At 48.3% G+C, this 24,143-nt stretch overlaps 1 pseudogene; it reads right to left on the bottom strand.

Moving 5' to 3' along the window:
- Positions 1 to 16,057: 16,057 nt before the first annotated feature.
- Positions 16,058 to 24,143, bottom strand: part of LOC147916944 (tRNA-uridine aminocarboxypropyltransferase 1-like) — a 36,813-nt pseudogene continuing 28,727 nt past the window's right edge.

Genomic DNA, 24,143 nt, shown 5'->3' with positions numbered 1-24,143 from the left:
CTATCTACTGGGGCTTTGGGGGAAAAAAAGTAAATAAATAAAAATTAAAAAAAAAAAGAAAACTATACTTTAAAAAAAAAAAAAGAAGGCTTGGTCTTCGGACGGTGGTAAGCAAACAAACAGACTTGACTCCTTCCTGTAAACTCTGAGAAGAGGCATCACGCTGTATGTAAGGGAAGACTCAGGCACGGTCACTGTCACCACACCACGTTCAGGAGACCAACCCAGCGCCTGCTGCTACACCCTCCCCGCAACTTCACTAGCTTCCTGGTTACCACTTTGTTTGCTGCCACACTTGTGGAATGACCACTTCCAAACACGACTGTGACAATCACAGCATGCAGCACACTGCTCTGTGACGTGGTCATCGCTCTGTGGCAGCACTTCTTGCCAAGTCTGACCTGTGCTGCCTCCCCTGGCTGACTCGACTTATCTGAACCCGACAGGACTGTGCAAAACCTTTCTGTTACCTGTCCAGGAGGAAGTGCACGCCACGAGGCCAAATCATGCTGCTTTCTTAATCGCACCTTCAGTTAGCACCTGGAAAGGAAGATGACAGCTTTTCTGAACTGGCCCTGGGCAGAACTGTCAACCAGTTCAAGAGACACTTACAGCGGGAAGGAAGTGTGGATTCATCCAGGTAATCCTCACGTTCTGCAGACTGAAATCCGTGTCCTAGATATGGATGAGACTTCCACAAGGCCACTCAGCTGGAGAGCAGGAAATGCTCAGGACAGCCATGTGACAAGGCGCCCTGTGAAGAGAAGTCATCGGCTGAAGTAGTTGGGTTGCCCTGAAATCCGCCCCCTGTTTCTGCCTCCCACTCAGCCTCAGCTCTTTTCTCCAGTGACTGACCCTCTGCTCTGTCAGTGGCGTCTCTCTGGTTGGCTCTGGCTGTTTTGTCCTGGTGCATGGGATCAGCTGGGGTCCAGTCAAGAGGATCCACGAAGGAGCTGCCCCAGGTTGGTGCTGGTCACATCATCCCCGCAGGAGTTACACTGCTGCTGAGGAGCACAACCTGCCCATGAAAAGAAACCGTTTCACAGGAACTGAAAGCCTTGCTAGGCTAATGTGAGATCCTTTTATGTAATCATTAAGGAATATATACCAGGCAAAATCTTGTAGCCTGGTTCTAATTACTACATGTAGTTAAAAGTAATCAAAACCATTTCTTCAAAAATATTCTGTGCTTAAGACTGCTCGCTCAGTTAGACTTGACTTTTTCCCTGTCCCAACTTGTCTGAATTAGTAAAGTGCTCCCATAAGAGCAATAAATCAAAACCACTATAACTACACTGATTGTGTTCAGCATCATCCATCACAGGTCTGTATCCCCTGACCTGTAATTGCCTTTGTCATCACCTCAGATTTTATTAACAACAATAATTGTTACTATTTATTGAGTCAATTATGTACCAAGTAAGTTATAAAAATTCCATTTAATCGTTGCATCTTATCTGTGAGGTAAATATTATTATTCCCATTTTAGAGGAAGCAGTTCAGAAAATGTCCATGACTCACATTCACAGAGATCTTTCTTAGGGGTTACTTTAGGATTTACAATATTTGTCTCTGTCCTTTATGCTCTTACAGAGATTAAATAGAATTATACAAAAATAATTAATCCAAAAGAACGTATAACAATAAAACTACCCAAAATGGAGCATATGGAGCATTTTTTTTTTTAAAGATTTTATATATTTTTTATTTTTTCCCCCCAAAGCCCCAGTAGATAGTTGTGTGTCATAGCTGCACATCCTTCTAGTTGCTGTATGTGGGACTCGGCCTCAGGATGGACGGAGAAGTGGTGCCTCGATGCGCACCCGGGATCCAAACCCGGGCCACCAGCATTGCAGCGCGCGCACTTAACCACCAAGCCACAGGGCCGGCCCTGGAGCATTTTTATTATAGTTGTTGTAGCATCTGTGTCTGCTAATTCCATCATCTCAGTAGTTTCTACTGGTTGACTTTTTCCTGGTCTTATTTTCCTGCATCTCTGCATGCCTGGTGTTATGCATTGAATTTTGTCCCCCAAAAAGATATGTTGAAGTCTTAAACCCTGGTCGCTCAGAATGTTACCTTATTTAGAAATAGGTTGTTGCAGATATAATTGGTTAAGATGAGGTCACACTGGAGTAGGGCGGACCCTTAATCCAATAAGACTGGTGTCCTTATAGGAAGAGGAGGGGGCAGAGACACACAGGAGAGCACCACATCACGACAGAGGCAGAGACTGGGGTGATGCAGCTGCAAGCCAGGGAGCACCAAGGACTGATGGCCGCCATCAAACCTAGAAGAGTCAAGGAGGAATTCCACCCAGAGTCTCAGACGGATGCAGCCCTGCCAGCCCCTTGATTTCAGACTTGTGGCCTCCAGAACAGTGAGAATCCATTTCTGCTGTTTTAGGCCACCCAGTTTACATTCCTTTGTTACATAGCCCTGGGGAACTAATGGACCTGGTAGTTTGAAGTGAATGCTGGATGTTGTGGATTTTACAATGGAGTAACGTATTTACTAGGTTTTGTTGCATCACTATAAGGAGTATTGGACATGCATGTCCAATATGTCCATGCATGTCCAATATGTCCATGCATGTCCCAGCATTCAGTCAAGTTACTTAGGAACAGTATATCCTTTTGAAATGTGCTTTTAAAGTTCATCAGGAGAGACTATCAGTCTCGTGCTGACACCCTTCCTGGAATTCCACTCAATGCCCAGGTCTTACAAGGCCCCCACTCTGCCGAGGGAGTGTGAGCTCTTTCCAGCCCCGAGTGTGCTCCGGGAAACGTCTGACCTGTCGCATCTGAGAGTCTTTCCCTGGCCTCAGGGGGTTTCTTCTCCCACATGTGCAGATCAGGACTCAGCCAATGACTAGAGAGGACCTATCTGTGCATCTCAGGGACTCCCCATGTAGCCCTCTCTTCTCTGGTACTCTGTCCCTCAAACTCTGGTCCCCTATGCTCCCAGAATTCCAGTTTCTATCTTTTCACCTCAGCCAGACTTCTGGGCTCTGCAACCTGGAGATGGCCTTTGGCGGTAAGCTGGGTCCCTTGCAGAGCTCATCCAATCGATTCCATGGTCCTTTTCTCAGGGATCACAGTCTTGTGCTGCCTCTTAGTCAATGCTTGGAAAACTTTGTTTCCTATATTTTGACTGATTTTCCTTTTTTTATGTTGGAAATTGAATCCAGTCCCTGTTATATCATCAAGGCTGGAAGGAAAGTATGTTATTTGTTTTTTAAGCAAGCAAGAATATGGTGTTTTGAAGAGTTTATTTTTTTCCCTTCTTAGTAGCCAGAAGGCACATCCCACCTCACTACTCTGCACTCATGTGGGACGTATCCTGTGTCTTTTTGGCACTGGTAGGTTTTGCTGTGAAGTCTCCAAGAGAGAGAAATTGAAAATTGAACCAGAGCCCGGCAGATCAGACTCAAGGAACCCCAATCTCTATAAACATCTTGTGTTACTGATGACTGTTAGAGGCAAACTGGTGACAGAAACCACATTTTGTTTGTAAGTGATTTCATAAGCCAAGCAGATGGCAAGCTTCCTCACTAGCCAACGAGCGCAAACTCTGGGATTCCCGTCTTTGCAACAATCTTCACCTCAGCACCATGTAGGACCCCGGGTGGGGCGGGAGGCTGGGGGAGACAGGGAATATCTAGGTAACAAATAAAAGCAGACTTCCTGAGTGGCATGTGGTGTGGTCATCAGAAACCACGAAATTCACTTAAGAGTAAGTCAGGCAAAAGACAGCACTCTATAGTAAACACATGCTGAATTACATAGACTTTCTAAACATGCCAAACTCTATAGTAGACATTTTTATAGCAATTTATGAGTTACAAGACATTCCCCCATTTGTTTATTTCCTTCAAACCTACTCCATCCACAGCCCTCTATTTCTCAGCTGATGGCAATTCCATTTTCCAGATGCTCAGGCCAAAGGCCTTGAGGCCATTGTTGGCTCCTCTCCTCTCACACACCTCCCGCCCAATCCATCAGCAGACCTAGTAAGTTCTAACTGCAAAACAGATCTAGACACATCTACTCCTCAGCACTCCGCTGCCTGAGTGACCGCCATCTCCCTCCTGGATCCTGCAAGAACCTCCTAACCAGTGAACCTGCCTCCTACCCAGCTCCCCAAGACTATTTTCAACCCAACAATCAGAATGATCCTAACGTAAATCAGGTTATGTCACTCCCCTGCTCAAAACCCTGCAAGGGCAGCCTATTTCTCTCAGGGGAAAAGACAAAGTTCCTACAACAGCCTATAAAACCCTACAGGACCCAGCTACCCTGCCCACACCTGGGTCTCCTTACTTGGTCTACCTGTTCTTTTTTTCTGTAAGACTTTCATCATCTAGCACACTTTGTAATTGGGTTATGCCAAAATGCAATCCAATCTAGCAAACCAGCAGTGTTGATTGATAAGATGTTGATACATATTCTCTCAACTAATGCATTTGGTGAAGACTAGTTTACACAATGTGACTAACTAGCCTTAGCTGACGTGGTCACATACAACTCCACTTTCTGGCAGATGCAATGGCCGACAGAGCAGTTTGAGGTAGATGAGGGTGAGCTCTGCCCACACCCTTCCTACTCAGGCTGTAACAGAAGCAAAGCTGACGTGCATGAGGTACATGCTGAGCAAACGTTCAGCAGCGACCAGCACAAAACCGCTCTCACGAACCGTGTGTAAGCTCGGAGATGTCCCAGATCCTGGACCCCTGTTAGGTTTCCTGACAAGTTCACCCGAGACAGACACGACACATTTCAGAGGCAAGATTCTGTTGGCCTTTTAGGCATCATCAAGCAACCAGAATCCTCTTACACCAATGGGACACAGGACCGTTTAGGGAATGAGTCTGGGGTGCCTTCCCTAAGGGTGGGTTTTTATACCTTGTTCATGCGGGAGGTACAGCCAGTCCTCACATGACTCCCTCAATCTTCACAGAGGAGAGTCCATTTCTAACGTACATTATATAGGCAACAGGTCCCCATTTTTATGAATAACACAGTTCTGAAGTTCAATTCTAATTGAACATCTAATCACCACAGCCTTGGTTCGGTCCAGAGGCAGATAGCAATGCGCACGGTAGCTGCATCTGGCATGAGGCTACGGTGTTCTAGCAGCTGGTTACCCCTGCAGTGTGGACACTCCTCTAGGGCAAATGTCTGCCCCTAGACTTAAAACTTGAATTAACTAGCAAACTCTAATTTCACGTTATTTACAGGGAGCATTTTGAAGCAGATTCGAGATCTTGTCATTCATGGCGATGAGTTGACTGGCACCTCTGTCAACACAAAATCCAGTGCCTCCTGTGTTCACCATAACTCCTCCAAGACAGAGGCAGCTTCTTTTCTCTTTCCTTTTCTTTTCACAGCCACAACTGGTGATCAGTTCCTGGCATTGTGTAACATGCCCGTGGCAGAAGCGAAATCCCATCACAAAGAAAGAAGTGAAAGGGCAGGGTGTCATATCAACATTTGCGAAGTAGGAGTAACTTCTCCTCCCCACCAAAAGCTTATGTCCCTGGGAAGCAGAGATGAAAGGAAAATGGCCTTTCCATGAAATCAGAAAGTTCCTGAGCTAGAACACAGGGCAGGGCAATCAGAGTCCTATGTGTCAACCATGTTTATTCTTTAAGTGCTTTTTTGATGCTTTATGATTTTAATGACTCCACTGTGAATGTAGAATAACTGGCTTTTCTGTTTTAAAAAGCAATAATGTGTTTCTCGTAAAAATGCTAGATTAAAAATATTCTTTTCCTTGTATGCCAATATTTTTTATTTTTGTGTTTGCTAATGTGTCAGAGCAAATAGAAACATCAGATAAGTTAGACGCAAATTTGAATGTAAAGATTATTCACCGTACTTGAGTCAGCAATGTTCCCACGGACAGCTCTGCCAAGTGCTGTCAATCTAGACAGTGCTGCTCTGTCAAGCATGCGTCACCCAGGAGAGGGGTAAAGGAAAATCTTTCTTGATTTCTTATTGTGTTTGCCAAGCAGTATTTCCAATGTTTGTGTCCTTCAGATCACAAGGTCTCTAAAATGAACTATTTGAAAGAGATCTTGAGAGGCCGGCCAGGCCCGGTGGTGCAGTGGTTAAGTTCGCGCACTCTGCTTCTGCGGCACCGGGTTCGCAGGTTCGCATCCAGGGAGTGGACCTACTCACCTACTCACATGCTGTGGCAGCGTCCCACTTAAAGTAGAGGAAGATGGGCATGGTTGTTAGCCCAGGGCCAATCTTTCTCACCAAAATAAATAAGTAAATAAATAAAAGAGATCGTGGATTGTATTATAGAAAGCCACCTGGCTTTTCCAAATTTTCGGTTATTGACGAACAAAAGAAAAACACATATTGATTCTGGCAGGGCAAAATCGGGGTTAAAAAACTGATTCTGTCCTTGGTGGAGGCATGATTTGGGCTGGGCCTTGGAAAATCGTTGGCATTTGGCTCCTGGGAGAGAGGTGGTAGCCTGTCCAGATGAGAGCCAAGCCCAGTTGGTCCTGGAGACAGAAGGGACGTTTGTCAGGGTGGGAGTGAGGCTGAGGCTGGGGGAGGAGTGCGGGAGGGATACAATCCCTCTGAAGACAATCAGCTCGGCAACCAAGGTATGGAATCTTGTTAGGCAACAAGCAAAACAGAGGCCCCCAAAACGGAGAAATAGTGAACTTTCCCAAGTTTATCTTGAACTTTGCAAACCAAAAGTCTAGAAAGGGGCCATTTTCTTTTCCACAGAGACATAACGTGTATCTCTTATAGAGGAGAGATGCTCTATTTTGAATCACATAAGACGCGAGACGAGGGTGGGTGGCATCACCGTCCCCTCAGTCCCCGGGCCCCAGAAGGTCAGCTTGGGCTCCATGTGCGGCTCTCAGAAGGGAGCTTGGGAAGGCAACAGGATCAACATGCTGACCGGCTGACCGGCCGGAGGAGGACAGCAGCGTTCTGGAAGATGCACTGTGCGGTGACATGGGAGGTGGAGGAGAGCACGGGAGAACCAGCGCACCAGGCGTGAGGTGACGAGGACCTGCCAGGAGGACCATCCTGGGACATTTCAGAAATGTTCTGTTTATTATCACAGAAAGGCAGGGTTGAAAGCAGCATAATCCACTTTCATTCTATTTTTGTATGTCATAATTATCCTATTCATGTAGGTTAAATGTAGCTATATCTGTGAATATCATCTGTCAAATAGTCTCCCTATGATAATATCACATCTTATAAAGCGTGTATATATATACATTCACGTAGAGAGAGCTGATTAAATTACTGAAATTACTAATATCAGTGTATCTGTTTTGACAGCTTTGAGATAATAGTTCACAGACCATGCCCTTCACCCACTGAACGTGTAGAATTGACCGGTTTTTCGTATATCTACAGGTATGTGCAGCCGTCACCACAGCCACTCCGAGATACTCTCATCACCCCATCCTCCCCAGTCCACTCCCAGCCCCAGACAGCCACTGGGCCTCTTTCCATCTCACAGATTTCCTGTTCTGGGCATTTCACATGCATGGGGTCACATAATGTGGTCTTTGTGACTGGCTTTGTCCACTTACCATGTTGTAGCCTGTATTAATACTTTATTCCTTTTTATGGGTGAATAATATTTCACTGTATGCATGTACTCCATTTTGTTGATCCATTCATCAGTTGATAGACATCTGGGTTGTTTCCACGTTTGGCTATTAAGAATAATACCATAATAAACATTCACGCACAAGTTCTTCTGTAGACATCTGTTTTCATTTCTTTCGGGTATATACCTGCAAGTGGATTTTCTGGGTCATATGGTAACTCTATGTTAAATCACTCGAGGAACTGCTAGACCGTTTTTCAAAGTGGCCCCACCAGCTGGGTATGAGGTTCCAATTTCTCCACATTCTCATCACCACTTGTTATAATCTGATGTTTGATTCTAGCCGTCCTAGTGGGTGTGAAGTGGTATCTCGTTGTGGTGTTTTTTTGAGGACGATTAGCCCTGAGCTATCATCTGTTGCCAGTCTTTCTCCATTTTGTGTATTGGAGCCGCCATAGCATGGCCTGATGAGCGGTGCATAGGTCCGAGCCTGGGATCCGAACCTGCAGACCCCAGGCTGCCAAAGCAGAGTGCATGAACTTAACAGCTACGCCAGCGGGCCGGCCCCCCATTGTGGTTTTGATTCGCGTTTCCCTAACGACTAATGATGCTGAGCATCTTTCCCTATACTTTTTGGCCTTTTATATATTTTCCTTGGAGAAATGTCTCTTCAGATCCTTTGCCCATTTTTAAATTAGGTCATTTGCTTTTTTATTATTGAATTTTAAGAGTTCTTTATATATTCTGAATGCTAGATCTTTATCAGATATATGATTTGCAAGTACTTTCTCCCATTATGGGGGTTGTCTTTTACTTTCTTGATGTTGTCCTTTGAAGCACAGAAGCTTGCATTTTGATGATGTCCTAGTTATCATCCGGTGTTTGGTTGCTTGTGGTTTTGGTGTCATAGCTAAGAACCCTTTGCCAAGTCCAGTGTCGTGAAGGCTTACCTCTATGTTTTGCTCTAAGAGTTCTGTGGTTTTAGCTCTTACGTTTAGGTCTTTGATCGATTTTGAGTTAATCTATGTAGATGGTGTGGGTAGGGGTTCGACCTCATTATTTGGCTGTAGATCTCCATTGTTGCAGCTCCATTTACTGAGAAGACTTTTCTCTCCACCCCAGATGGTCCTGGCACCTTTCTTAAAACTCGGTGGACTGGGCGCCGGCCCCATGGCTTGGCGGTTAGGTGCGTGCGCTCCGCTACTGGCGGCCAGGTTCACATCCGGGCCCGCACTGACGCACCACTCTTCCGGCCATGCTGAGGCGGGATCCCATGTGCAGCAACTGGAAGGATGTGCAACTGTGACGTGGGACTATCTACCAGGGCTTTGTGGAGAGGTGGGGAAGAAAAGGAGGAGGATTGGCGGTGGATGGTGGCTCAGGGCCCATCTTCCTCAGCAAAAAAGGTGGAGGATTGGCATGGATGTCGACTCAGGGCTGATCTTCCTCACAAAAAAAAAAAAAAAAACTCGGTGGACTCTAGATGTGTGGATTTATTTCTAGACTCTCGACTCCGTTCCAGTGATCTGTGCATCTGTCCTGTTGCAGGACCACACTGTCTTGACCACCATTGTTTGCAGTAAGTTTGAAATCAGGGAGTCATCCAACCTTGTTCCTCTTTTTCAAGATTGTTGTGGCTAATCTAGGTCCCTTACAATTCCATATAAGTTTTAGAATCATCTTACCAATTTCTACAAGGAAGTCAACTTCTTGCTTGAAAAAAATAAGTAGCTAATAAAATGCATTCCATCTTAACACTTGACAGACATTTTAGAGTCAGGCACACCAATCAGGCAGAACAGGCACCTTATATTTTTGGCAAGAGCACATAAGAAATGGAAATTTTTCCATTTTCTCAGCCAGGCAGCTTCAGCACTATCAGAAAATTCAATCTTGTCTTCCTGGAGAGGGAGTGACTTTTGAACAATCAAGGAAACACATTCAGATCCTGGGGTTAAAGATCAATGGGAATCATTTCTGCTTCTTTAACTAGTAGATACCCATCACCCCCTCTAAGGTACTCACTCCAATCTTCCCCCAGAAGTCTAACACAGACGGAGCAGCTGCATCCTTTCAAATGCTCATTCCCCTTGCTGCACGCAGAGAACAATCTCAGATAACCTCTAAAGTTTATTGTTTTTTGAAATTGGAGGAAATTTGCACTCCAAGGAGAGAACACTGAATTTTGAGGAGGTTGATAGTGTTGGAAAATTACTGTTCGCTTGGGTTCTGGCTGGGCTGATTTGTGTCAATTTTGCATGAATATGTATCACAGGTAGTAAATGTCACTTGTCGTAAAAGGAAGAGCTCTAAATACTGAAAGAAGATTCCCAACTCATTCTACTCAGAAATTCCGGAAACACTAAATTCTAAAACATATCAGTGATACACCTTGGAATTTTTTTAATCAATGAAAACATTCACGTATAGTCTGTCCCTCCCTTTCCACAAGACACAGCCAAACAATAATTCTCTGAAAGACATAACTAATCAATGTGCTCATAAACCAACAAGAATAGGAGAATTTGTCACCCACTCAGTCAAAAGCATAAACACAAATGGTTCTTCTCATTATTTCTACCCTTTTCCTCTAAATTCTTATTTTGAGAATTTATTTAGGCATTTATTATTGGAGCCTTATAACCTCTTCTAGTTTTTCCCCAGGAAAATAAAACTGTGTGATCTTTGCACAAGTGTATTGTTCTGCCAAAAAGTGTAAAAGACATTTGGCGTTTTCCCATATGAACAAGGGAGAACAGCAGAGAGACGCGCTGCTCCCCAGGGCCCGGGCACTGGTAACAATGACGCACTCTGCAGCCGCTGCAAGTAGCGTTGACTACGTGACAGGACCCACCGGCGGCAGCTCGGTAGACAAACCAGGGGTGGACAGCCTGGGCTGACTTTGGGTGATGCTGTTCTTTGACTCTGTGATCTGGGCAAGTTCATCTGGCTCAGTTTCTTCATCTCTACAAATAAGATAAAAATACCCACGTTACAGCATTGCTCTGATTATTTTTTTTAAAGAAAAGAAAATTGTGTAGTCTTTAACCCACAATAAAACTATAAAATATTCCTGCAAGATTCATGTATTTTTAATGCAACTTGCCCCATATACTCTGAATCGTACAGATAATGCCAAAAAAGGCTCAATTCTACCTTAAGTCTGACTTAAAATTAATGTATTAATTTTACCTGTCTTTTAACGCCTAGATACGATTTTGAGAATGATTTCAATGATCTCATGTCACTAGAACAGACATCCAGAGAAGATTCTACTGAGGAGTTTGTCTGATTCCTCAGGCAGCTGGTAGAGACCGTTCAAATCACACATTTAGCCATTTCCAGAAATAGCACACATTTCTCACCTCATGCCACTAGATGTCACACTCATAATACATAAAATCTGGGAATTTATGTGAGAGAGAAAAGAATCGGGGTAAAGATGAGCCTTGTCAATCACGCATCCACGACACTTGAAATGGAGAAAGATGGCGAGTGCCTGGGAAACCAATGTCTTTTTGACGATTAGGAAATGATTTGGGAAATTGACCTGACGTTGTATCAAAGTACCACAAACTGGGGGGCTTAAAACAACAAAAATTCATCACCTCACAGTTGTGGAGGCTTGAAGTCTGAAACCAAGCTGTTGGCAGGGTCGGTTCCCTCTGGAGGCTCTGAGGGAGAATCTGTTCCAAGGTCCTCTCCCAGCGTTGGGGGGCTGCCAGCAATCCTTGGGGCTCCTTGAAGATGCCTCACTCCAATCTCTGTCTCAGTCTTCACATGGCCCCTCCTCTGTGTGGCTCTGTCTTCACAGTGCCTTCTTGATGGGACACCAGTCGTTGGATTTAGGGCCCACCCTGATCCATTATGACCTCATCTTAACTAATTACATCTGCAAAGACTCCATTTGCAAATAACGTCCCATTCTGAGGACATGAATTTGGGGGGACACTCCTCAGCCCAGTACAGACAGCATCACCAAGTTGGGAGGTCGGGTTTGGAGCCTGGATCTCCCACTGCCCAGCTGTGAGACACACAATCAAGTCATGTGACCTGCCACGGGCCATGTCGTCATCTTGTGAACAAGGATAATTACGGATGTGCTCATAGCCTCGTCGTGAGGATTAAATGAGGGATTCCTCGGTGCACTTGGTGCCTGGCAGAGCATATAGGCGCAATAAACACTAGCTGTTACTATTGTCATGATTCTTGCAATTCCAAACGTTTCCACCAGGGCCTGAAATAAGGGTTCCCTGGTCCGAGTCTGACAAGACGATGAAGAGGGAAACGCATCTTCTGAGAGACTGGCCCTGTTTCTGCGCAGTTTCTCACTGGGAAAAGCCCCAGCTCCTGGGTCTTGATTTTTTATTGTGTGTTTGTTACTTTTACTGGGTCCACTTTCCAAAAAGAGTTTGTGACGGCAACATCCGTGTGTTCCCTCCCTGCTTCCTCAGGTTCTCAAGGAGCCCAGGAAGGTCTTCACGTGGAAGAGCTCAGGGATCTACAGTGTTCTGGGGAAGCAGTGATCAGGGGCAAGACGCAGCATCTGTCCAACCTGAGGGACAGGCGGGCCGGGGCCCACCTGAGCATCAGAAGGGAAGGACCAGGCCCGGTCTGGGCAGGACAGCAGAGGCTATGACAAGGAATCGTGCTCGAGAGCTGAAGCCATGGTAGGTCTGGGGATAAAAGACGCTCCAGGGGAGGAGCCGCCCAAGGCACCCAGGAGGGAAGGAGTTGAGGGACGGCCTGAGACCAGTCAGTTGGAAAGAGTGTGGTGTCCAGACAGAAGTGGGGACCAAAGACGCAGAGGTTTCTCTGCAGAGCTCGCAGGTTCAGTGGACCCGAGAGGCCCCACCCAGAGCCCCCCGGGCATCAACATCTGTGCTCCAAAAGCAAAGCCACCCCTCACTTGAGACCTGCTCTGGCTTCTGCATCCCGTTCTCAGAGGAGGCCCAGGCTCACCAGCTGGAAGCCAGGGTCCTCGGCTCCTCCCTCGCCTCTGTGCCCCACATCCTGGGCTCCACGTCAGAGCCACACGGATCCATCCTCTCCGCCTCTGCTTCTCCCAGGACCTACAGAACACAGTCCTCAGCATGGAACACAGGCCTGCCTCCTCTGAGCCCCGTCCACCCTTCTGTTCCACCTGCTCGTCTTCCACAGGCACCTTCGACTCCCTCTGTGATGAACATAAAGTGTCACTGAGTGAATGTGGGAATGAATAACAGGAGGAGGCTGGAGTTTCCAAAGCGCTAAGATTTGTTCACACACATTCTGCTGTCACATTCTATCTTTTAAAAAAACACTCTGGGGTGCTCTTACTAGATTGTGGGTTAGAAGGGACCTACACCTTGTGAGAGTAGAGATGCATCATTCTCGGCCCCAGCACAGCACCTCACACAATAATATTTGTTGAACGGCAAGATCTAAATTCCTGGGCCCTGGGGACTTCAAGCTTGAGTTTTCTTCCAGGATTGGGTCTCTGACACAGATCCTGACAACCTGTCTTGTATGTGGTAGACGCAGAAATGACTGACATAGATCAATGCACCCCCTTCTGCAGCAAGATGCCCAGGCCGGCAGCTCCGACACAGGGCAGGAGCTGGGAGGGAGAGCAGAGGCCACAGGGAAGCAACATTTGCAGGGAGGAGGCAGGTGGGGGCTAAAGCTGACTCGTCGATGGAGCCTGTTGTGAAAACCCAGGAGGCGAATCCCGGGATGAGTGAGTCAGGTGAGCTATGGGGACATCAGGGCTGGAGTCCTCAGGGGGGTCAGAGAGCAGTTCACAGGGGGCTCCACATGGTCTTGTTCTGGACTGAATTGTGTCCCACCCCAAACTCACAGACAGAAGCCCTATCCCTGTGTGCAACTGTGTTTGCAGATGGGCCCTTCAGGGAGGTAATCCAGGTTAAATTAGGCTGAGAGAGTGGAGCTAATCCAACAGGACTGGTGCCCTTAAGAAGAGGAAGAGGCAGCAGAGAGCTCTCTCTCTCAGCACACACAGACGTGTGTGCGCACACACACACACACACACACACGAAGGGCTGTGTCAGGACACAGAGGGAGGGCGTCTGTCTCCAGCCAGAAGGAGAGCTCTCACCAGGGACAGAACATGCAGCCCCCTGATCCCCAACTTCATCTTAGTCAGCGTGGGCTGCTGTTATAACAAAGTACCGTAGACGGGGTGGCTTATAAACAAGGGACATTTATTTCTCACAGCTCTGCAGGCTGGAACAGCCAGGATCAGGGTGCCAGCGTGGTTGGGTGACAACCCACTTCCAAGTTGGTGGCAGACTGCTGACTTCTCGTTGTGTCCTCGCATGGTGGGGAGAGAAGGAGCTAGCTCCCTGGTCACTAATCCCGTTCACGAGGCTCCACCCTCATGACCTAACTCCCTCCCAAGGCCCCACCTCCTAATGCCATCACAATGGGATTAGCGTTTCAACTTGTGAATTTTGGGGTGACACATACATCCAGTCCACCGCAGACTTCCAGCCTCTAGACTGTGTGAAAGACATGTCTGCTGTTTCAGCCACCGGCCTTCGGTGCTTCACCACGGCGGCCAGAGCCCACTAAGACGGTCTCTTGTGAAAGACCAGGCCCTGCCCATGGAAGGCAGCACTCCAGTCTTCCTGGAGAGGACGCACACACTGACACACGCGCGCACGTGCGCACACACACACACACCGGATAAAATGGTGGGTCCACAACAGGGTCTCTTGAGTATCAACCAAGCAAAGGGAAGAAAGTCATCCTGAAAGTAAGCCCTGGCCACCCATCCACATGGCCAGGCTCTCCAAGGAGGAACTATTCAGGGGCCTCACAAAGAGGGCATTAAAGCGTGGCTTGTGCGGTTTTGAAGCCCACACAGTCACACCGCCCCTAAAGGACTGGCCTCCGCGACTCTGTCTAGGTCCTCTTCCTCACCAGTCCTCCAGCTGCTTCTACTTCAAGACCAACAGTCTTATCTCCACAACCACGAGACCCCCTGATTCCATTTATGCTTCATTTTGGAGATTTGGGAAAGTAGAGCCACAAGAATCCAGCCATCTCTGGATCTCTGGCATGTCTGGTAAACGCATAGACCACTACCATCTTTCTCTTTTTGGAGAAAAAGTCTAACAAAATTATTGCTTATACACCATAAAGATGCAATTAGGAAAATTATTTCCTCCAATCAATCTTTTTGACTATTATCTCCTCATAATCCAAAAAGAATTTATTTATATGTCTGCTAAAAGTTAAGGAAGCCACATATTAAAACACTAAAAAAAACTGTTTTGTTTTGTTTTTTGTTTTAAACATACCAGCTGGTATCTGCCCCAATAACATACACACATAAAGTGACCTGCAGTTAAAGCCCTTGTGCGCAGAGAACTGGAAACAATCTCCCCTCTGTCTGTGAGTAGGGACGGTTCTTTGCTTTTTGACCACTGCTAAAAGCAGCGATATTTTATGTTGACATCCATGGATCCAACACTTCATCCGTTCATTCATCGTTGCAGGAATTTTGTGTCATTGCAAAAGGAGTATTTTGACAATTGGTAGACCCTTGCACCAAAATAAATAACCCACCATGACATAAACTTTAAAGAACACCGCCTGGTGCCTGGCACTTGACGTGGGAGTCTTACTCTCACACGCAGTCTGGGTACATTTACCACGTGTTAAACCACCAGGTTCGGGGTTGGGGGTCAGGAGGTTTGTGCAGCAGGGGACCCGTGAGCCCCAGAGAGGGAGCCTCGGAGTCTGGCCCTCGCTGGCCACCGACGGATCCAGCTGGACGACCCTAGGCAAGTCTTAGTTTCCCCAGCTACATAGCTTTTGAGTAACTAATTAAAACGATCAAACAAATGTTGAGTTACCAGTTTACTATTTGCAGCAAACTAGTTACACTCGTGCTGAAAATCTTATTTTCTGGAAATTTCTCTTCAGGATTAAAAACACAAAAACAACTTCTTAAAGAAAAATTTAGCTGTTTATACAGTAGCAGAGAGTTTAGAGAACTCTAAACTCATTTGCTCATGAACTAAACTCTATTCCTCTGGACTACGTGCACCCCCGCCCAGAACCACCGGTGTCATTTAAGCAACGTGGCGGAGATGCTGACAGTCGAGCAGGATTTTCCCTGTGTCCCCAGAACTGGGGCAAAGGCCTGAAGCCAAGAACAAAGGCCTGAAGCGCCTTCTGGGCTCAGAGAGCCGACATCTGCTGCAGCTGGAACCCGGGCCTGAGGCTCACGGAGAACCCACCGACCTAGGGGGCAGCCCACCCCACCAGATCAGACGACAGGAAGGGGGTCTGTCATTCAGGGAGGGCAGCGTCCAGGGGCAGAGGCTGGGCCTGCCCTGTGGGGACAGGCAGCGCTCACTCCCCCACGTCAAGCAAGGGGCCCACGAGATCTCACTAAGGTGGGTCGCCGGCAAGAAAGAGGGGTGGGCGGTCCGCCCCTGCCCATGCCTGCTTAGTCCAGACTTGCTGATCCGCCCCCAGCAGAGGACGAGGGCCGGGCTGGTGAGGGGACGGCAGTGGCGTGGCCCACGCTCCTGCGATGGCCAACGGCCACGGCAAAGGTGCAGGTGTCCCTGTGGACGGCCTAGTCGTCTCAGACGGCAGCTGAGCTCCTGCCGTCTGGCCAACTCCTCACCTGACGTCCACCCGCCGATAGGGAACCCAGCACAGGATGCCGTGGGGCGTCTTCAGAGAGGCTGGGGCGGGTGTGCAGGAGGCCCAGCAGGAGCCGGCTGTCCAGGGTGGGGCAGGGCTCCAGGTGGGACCTGCAGCAGGGCCCTCAGGAGAGGGAGCCCTGGACCTCGTCGGCCAAGGGGAGGGCTCGGGGCACCTGTATCAGCCGGAGAAGCAACACGGGAGAGGACGGCCACCTGCCCAGGGAGGAGAGATGTCTTTGCCCTCTGCTCTCCCTCCCTGTCCCAAAGCACCGGGGAGCTTGGCTGGGAGGAGAAGGTGTTTCTCTCTCTCTCCCCCTTCCCCAGGCCGTGGCAGGGACTGCCCAAGAGGACCGTCCCGACACCAGAGTGGAGGTGAAGGGGGAGCCTGGGAGTCTGTGACGCTTGAGTGCGTGTGTGTGTGCACGTGTGTGCCCGCACATGCTTGTGCACCCATTACAAAAGTGAGAGCGAGGAGGAGGGGAGAGACGAGCAAAAGCCAGAAGCAGCCTCCTCCCTCTTCTCCACTTAAAGACAAGAAAGCAAGCGCATTCAGGAAAACCGCTTCTGCCACCAACCGGACAGATTCCAGGGGCAGGGAAGGGCCTCAGGAGCAGAAGGACCAGGAGCCACCCGGTGACGGTCTGGATGCTCACGTTCTGCAGAAAGCCCTCATCTGGAACCGCAGCCTCCAGTGTCTTTCTCTGCATATCGCACAAGCAATTATTCTAATGTTGTCACGTAAATTGATTCGGGCAAATCTTCTCAGAGCGTCGCTCGGCTGATTCCTCACGAGGCCTGAACAAGAGCCTCTTGGCCTGAGAGATGTTTACAGAAATCACTTCCGTTGCATCAGGTTCACTGGACTGGAAATGAATGAATCAGACTCAAATTTAAAGTCATTTCATAAAAATAAATGGATTTGAATGTACCCAGGTTGTTCCCTCGTTTGGTAAGTTCCTATCTGGTCCTGAGTCACTTATTTCTCATCCTTCCCCTCCACCCTCCATCACCCCCAGTTCAAGGATAATGACACACAAGTGAACAAACACCCGACCCCTGCCGCCCTCTGCGAAGCTGGGAGCACAGTGGACCACAGCTCCAGGAGTCACAGCCCACCACCTCGTCACGGCGAGTCTGCCTTCCAGCAAAGGCCCCAGGAGAAGTTGGCTGAGCTAGGAGGATGGGATGACGTGCCCATTTTCAGACCACTGAAATACAGTTATTATTTTAGAGCATTGTTCAGAAAAGGCTGAAACCGCATTCGTCATTTCCGTCTTCATAACATCTAATATTTGCACAGCACTTTCCCAGAGGTGGTCAACTTTGGTCCACATGCCACGTTTGACCAGCAGTCCGGTTATTGTTGAGCCACCCAGTGCGATTTTAATGCATGTGTGCTTGTTGTTAATTTATGACAAATTATACACCTATAATTTGTCAGTTAAAAATATTTTCACAATTAGTGTCTTTAACGTGTACCTTTAGTCTTGAGATATAATAGGACATTGAATAGAACTTTTATGCTTGTCTCAGAATTTTTTATTTAAGCGTCAATGCTGAGGGCAATCAGCGATAATGTCCTTACACCCTAAAGAGGATGCATCCGTGAGAATTACTGAAAGATACACCAGGTCGTCCCCAGGCCATCATGTACCTCTGTGCTATGTTAGGAAAAGAGGAGAAATCCAGAGGGAAGTCATCAAAGTAAAGAGGCCTGGGGAGGGTGGCAGCCCCCATCCCTAAGCCAAGGGAGGCGGCACTCAAAGAGCGTCTCTTGGAGAGTTTAGAAGTGCCGGCAGGGAGGGGACCTGGCCTCATTCTCCTTGTCTGATGTGGCCAAGCGGCAGAATCTCACAGCTCACTCTCCAAGGTGGAGCATAGGGAGGGAGCGCCCAGGAGAACTTGCCCTGCGTCCTCTTGAGTCTGAGGCTGCGTGAACAGAGACGGAGGCCCACATCTCACCTGGAGGTGCCTTCGGGCAGGAGGCCAAGGAGGTGAGCAGAGGGCAGCAGTGGGACCGCCTGGGCTGTCCCCAAGGATGCTCAAAGTCCTGAAGTGGGTGAGCTTCATGACTGTTGAGATCTGATGGCTCATTAGTCACTAAGGACTCGGATTCTTTCTTTACTTTGCTTCCTGAAGGACCAGCTTCCTCCCAAGGCCGACTCCCATCCTGGTTTCAAGATGCAGCATTTCCTCGGGTTACATCTGCCTCAGCTCCATCCTGAAAGAAAGTGTGTCTCGGTCCCAGCATTTCGGGAAGGGGTCCTGAGACGCACTCCTATTGCCCAGCTAAGGGCACACTCCAGCCTGGAGGCAGTGACCCTGGACAGGGAGGGCAGAAGTGGCCAGGGTTCAGCCAGTCAAGGTCCTTTTCTGGTGCTGCCGCATTTGAGCTTTGAGGATGCACAACGGAGAGAAAATCAGCTGGAAGCGGGGAGTGAGCAGTGGGCAACAAATGTTTATTCTCCACAGAAGCAACTAAAGACACGTAGGGAGGGAATGACAATTCCATGAGAGGTTTTAAGCGGAGGAAGGCAAAACTGCAATGGATCTTTCCTATAAATAAGGCCTTTGCTATATTTGAAAGTAAAATCTTGTCTTTAATATGCACCTTGGTACTTAGAGCAAAGCTTGAAGCAGTTAAGCAGTGAAGGCAAACACTTTCCCGATGTTGTCAAACTTCTCCTCATTCCCCTGACGTGCCTGCCACCTACTGACACTGCGGTTCTGAAAACCGTGCTGTCAACATGGACACAACTCCCATCTGAGGAGCTCCGAGAACAAGCGTGTGTCATAGCTGGAGCTACCGGAGGTCGACTCGTCTTCCAAAGAAACAAGTGTCTCGGCTTCCCCTTGCACCTAAATGCGTGCACATTCACACACACAATCACACACACCCACACACTCACGTGTACTGCATACACTCTCACACATACTCAATCTCACACACACTCGTGGTTCACACACACTCACACATAGGTGCCCACACACACTGAACACGTGACCCAGAATGGAAAAAGGAAAATGACGAATATTTATGTGGGTTCACTTTTTTAAATCTTGCTAGTTTGCATTTATATCTCAAGGAGTGACCCGTGTGGGTTTGGGATTCAGTCCTGGAGATCCCTCTTCGTTATGCGTTCTAACCGTCTGGGGGAAAGCTCTTCTCACAGCTCAGCTCCGCTGCTCCGTCAGTTTGCATTAGCTGCAGCCTCTAAAGAAGGGCAGCACCAGCTTCCTCGGACTCCAAACCGAAAAACGTTTCAAACCTACACCTGTGCCACTAGATTAAAAGAGCAAAGGGTGAGGACACTATGGTGTTACTAATAGAAAAAACGGCACAGCAGTGACGTACGATGCAGCGGCACCTCGAGCCAGTCTGGGGGGACTTGGGGAACTGAGTTCTGTCCCACCTCTGGCTCTCACCAGCTGAGACTGTGGTTAAGTCCCTTGAACATTCTGAGTCCAGTTTTTTCATCTGATGATCACAGAAGTTCTTTTGGGCTTCAAACTTTTACAAATTTCATTGGGTGAAGGGGGGCAGGTAATTTTTCTTTGCAGAGTCTGGGCTCCACCAGCTCCTGGCAATCGCACACTCACGCGGCTGCACACCAGCCCCCGGGGAAACACTGCTGGAGCACTGAGCCCTGACACGCTCTTTCAACCATCAGCACCAGTTCAGACTCCCTCTCCGCTACGCCGCAAGGCCATGCTCCCAGGGAAGCTTGTGGACAGAGAGCAGAAGCAAGGAAACCTGGTCAATCGTCTCCACAGCAGCTGCGTTCCGTGGGGAGGAAGGGAGGAAGAGCGTGTGTCCTCCGAGACTTGAACGCATCCTGCCCTGCCTCAGGTAACACAGGGCTGCGCACAAACAGAGAAGGCACCTCCTATCTATGCCAGAATTGGTCATCCTCGATTTTATTTATTTTTTTACGCTGGCTTGAATAAAATCTAGCAGATTGACACACTGATGTCAAATAGCAATATGGCTCTGCTACAGTTTTCTTTCTAGAAGAACCTGAGCAGTGGGTAGCATGTGTGTGAGTGTGTGGGGTCCCTCCACCTTGACTCCTTGGACTTCCAGCCCCACACTGAATGTCTCCCCACCGACCCTCAGATCCCCGGGTTCCCACGATGGCACTCCATAGTCGGGAAAACATCCCAAGCTTTTGCCCTTTCGTCCTCCTCAAAACCCAGATGTCCTGTGTCCCCATCCGTCAGCAGACAGGTCTTGGCCAGAAGAGTGTGATAGCGGGGAGTGTGCATATGTAACTTGTGCAGACTGAATTATGCACGGGAGGAAAACAAAATAGAAATAAGCACTTATATAAACACAAGCCGAGCACGTCCCCTGGGGGTCAGCAGAAGCAGAGTAATCCATCCCAAAGAGGAGAGGAAAGTGCTGGGCAGCATTATCATGAGGCCACGGAATCCACAGCAAACCTGGTCCATGGTGTTCATGGACCAGCTCCCTCCAGCTCCCCTGCAGCTCAGGGCAAAGAACTAACATGTGATAAAGCTCATGCCTTACCCCGGAGGGCCGTCTTCTGCTTCCACGGGGCTCTCAGCGTTCCCCACGAAAGTTCCATGTGTTGCTGGAGTCCCTGCTGCCTGCAGGGTGCGTGAGCGACCACAGCAGTGCGGCCGCCTCCTCCTCTCCCCACCCAGGCCTCAGCTCCAGCCACACAAGTCTTCATTCCGGAACCTGCCACAAACCCCCACACTTTCTTTAACTTTCTGACTTCATATTTTTCTATTAAAACAAAAAAGCTGAGTTCAAAAAACGTAAAGTAGCAAAAAGCAATAATGTGTACATTTTTCTTCTAGACTGTTACGTATGTAAAGATGAGCTGACTCCACATAGACAATTATATTCCCTTATTTTTCTCTTAATGTTACAGCACAAGCTCTTCCCTGTTAAATCTCTTTGTAAACATCACTTAGGCGGTTACAGAATAGTCCGCAGCACGAAGACTGAGTGAGGTGCTAGGCATTCCCCCGTGGTGCCCTGCATTCCAGTTGCTTCCGTCTTTCGTGGTGACAACGTACATGGATCCCACGCACTTTACGCTTCTCTGCTGTCGTGATGTTGTCACCTGCCTGTCACCTCCTCCCCTGTTCTCTGCCTGGTAAACGCCCACTTGCCCTTCAAGTCCCAGCTCAAACATCACTGTCCTGTGCACAGACCTGTCTGCACCAGCTCCTCAGGTTGGTGATGTCCTACATGGGGTCCCACTTCACCTTCTGTATGTCTCCATCTCGGCGCCATCCACACTGTGCCGTACTAACATGTTCGAGCATCTCTTCCACCAAACCGTGAGTTTTCTGATCCAGAATCATGTATCTTTCATCCCTCTAACCCAGCACAATGCCTCACACATTGTAGGCCTTCAACAAATACTTGCTGAATTAAAAAACTTCAGGCATTTTATCAGAGAGTTTGAGGCCAGTGTCAGTTTCCAGAACTCTTCAAGTGTGGCGTTCAGAAATTATGTCTATCCATTCTTTCTTCCATCTGTGCTAGAGGCCTGGCTGGTAGGAATAATTTGATAGACAACGAAGAGGAAAATTATTGCATTTCAGGGAAAGGACTCTAGTTTGTGATAAAAGCACCAAACCAGGAACCAAGTTCTGCACTGAAGCTGCTTCTTGGGTAAGAAGGCAAGTCATGTTTTGTCACCAAGAACGGCAGATCCATAAACCTTACACCCCGGAAACTACTAGAAACACAAAAGTGGCAAGTGTGGGTTAGGTGCGGACACCTCCCCTCCACCGTCTGCTTCACTCCTGCTCCCTGGAGGGCCCGAGCCGTGTCCCTGCTCATTTGTGCACGCTCTCATCCAAATCCTGGGGTGACTGTGCAGCCAATGTTTGCAGCCGACATTTAGAAAGTGATTATTTCTGACTTACACGTGAATGGCCTTTAGAACTGATTCCTTGTTAGGTGTTCAGTCTAGGAGTTCTCACACAGGGAGAAATAGTCATTTTTACTTCAATCAGACCACTGCCCCCTCCACAAGTTTTAGTGTGCAGATAACCTTTAGTTCCGCCAAGAGAGACTGACGTGTATAATCGCAGGCACAAGAGCTCTCTGGTGGTGGGTCCTGTGCTACTTCTCTTATAGAAAGAAAGAGAGACGAGGACAATGTAAGTAACAAGAAGAAGAAATGGAGGAAAAGAGACCCAAGCCTTCCTCCCACGTTGGCGGAGGGACAGGAACCAGCAGATCCTACCTTTTCGTCCTAATTGAGCCACCAAAAGACGTGGACACAGGGATGGAATCGGTAGGGCTTGGGAAAGAACAGGGACAGCATATTATCTGGGTTCTTGCTAAAAATCTCTCTTCCACAAAACCTGCCTCAAAAATTCCCACCCCCATGAGTCTCTCCTCTTTGACAAATAACATTCATTTTATCAAATTATTAAAAACTGTCCTTTTCACTTACACCTTTTTAAAGTTATTTCTGTCTTCCAACTCTTTTCAATTTCCCTGTAAAAAGGACTCCAGCTTCTCCACTCGAGGCCGCAATTGGACCTAGCCAAGTTCTGGGCATATACATAGCAGGAACTTAAGAATTTTTAATATACTCTTTAATCACAGAAAATCAGCACACTTGTAGATTGTTCCTCAAAAATCTCAAGAAGAAACAGGTGGGCTGAGTTGTGTCCCCTAAAAATTTATGCTAACAAAGTTCATACTAACCCCAGTACCTCAGAATGTGACTGCATTTGGAGACGGGGCTTTTAAAGAGGTGATTAAGGTTAAACAAGGTCATCAGGGCAGGACCTAATCCAGCAGGTCCTAAAGAGAACAGGAGACGAGGACACAGACGCACACAGAGGGACGACCACATGAGGGGACAGAGAAGGTGGCCGTCTGCGCCCAGGAGAGAGGCCTCGGGTGGAACCAGCCCTGCTGACACCCGGCTCTTTACCTTCCAGCCTCCGGGACTGTGAGAACACCTGTGGTACCTGGTGGTGGCAGCCCCAGCAGACTGACAGGTCTCTGCCGTTAATTTGATGGGTAAACAGTGAGACTCTGCAGTGTGTGATCGACAAGATGAACTAACAAGGTGTGAAGTCTCGTTTGTTCACTTCGTTTTCTCTTCCCTGTGTCAAGAAAATGCTCCTAAATTAAAAACTCCCCCTCTGAGCCTCAAACATTGGCCCGTGACGCTCATCTGAATACTGACCACAAACGTTATCTGCTGACTGTTTCCATCGTGTCTTCACCTCCATAGCACCTGTTTCTGCTAAGGGAGGAGGATGAGGCGAGTGGGCAGAGGCAGGAGGTGGATTTGTGTGTGGAGTGCCTCCAAAGTGAGGCATGCTCCTCCTGGGCCTCTGACGCCCGCCTCCCTCCGGGGAGCAGAGGGAGGGACCTGAGGCGTGTGGTCAGCAGGCTTGAGGCTCTTACGGAGGTGTCCAGCCTCCCGGGCGGGGACTCCCGGATGTGCCGGCTTCTCCTCCTCCCTGGTTTTCCTGGATGCCGCTGCTCACCGCTGTACTCAACTCGGGCACCTGCCGCTACCATGACCTTCCAGGCCCGAGACCCACCAGCGCCATGAGGTGAGCCCGCTGGGTCCACAGGGAACCAGCAAGGAGATTTCTCCCCTAGCTTTCCTCAGTTAACTTAACAGGCTGTTAAAGCAAATGACCACTCAGTGCCGTATCCGGAGGGAAGGAGACATTTTTTCCCCAGATTTCTTTAAAACAACAGCATGGGCAGAAAGGTGGTCCAGCCAGTCCACAGAGACCTGTAAACATCACACACAAGGACTCAACGTGCTGAAGTGACCACAAGCTGCTTTGTTCTCAGGCACACGCACTCCACACTTGCCTCTCTTTTCACACAACCTCGGTGAGAAGTCCCACACAGAG

Source organism: Ceratotherium simum, chromosome 5 (genome assembly GCF_057802395.1).
Source record: "Ceratotherium simum simum isolate JZ-2026a chromosome 5, ASM5780239v1, whole genome shotgun sequence".
Taxonomy (NCBI): Eukaryota; Metazoa; Chordata; class Mammalia; order Perissodactyla; family Rhinocerotidae; genus Ceratotherium; species Ceratotherium simum.
The sequence above is the reverse complement of the archived record's forward strand: the minus strand, read 5'-3'. Positions and strand labels throughout refer to the sequence as shown.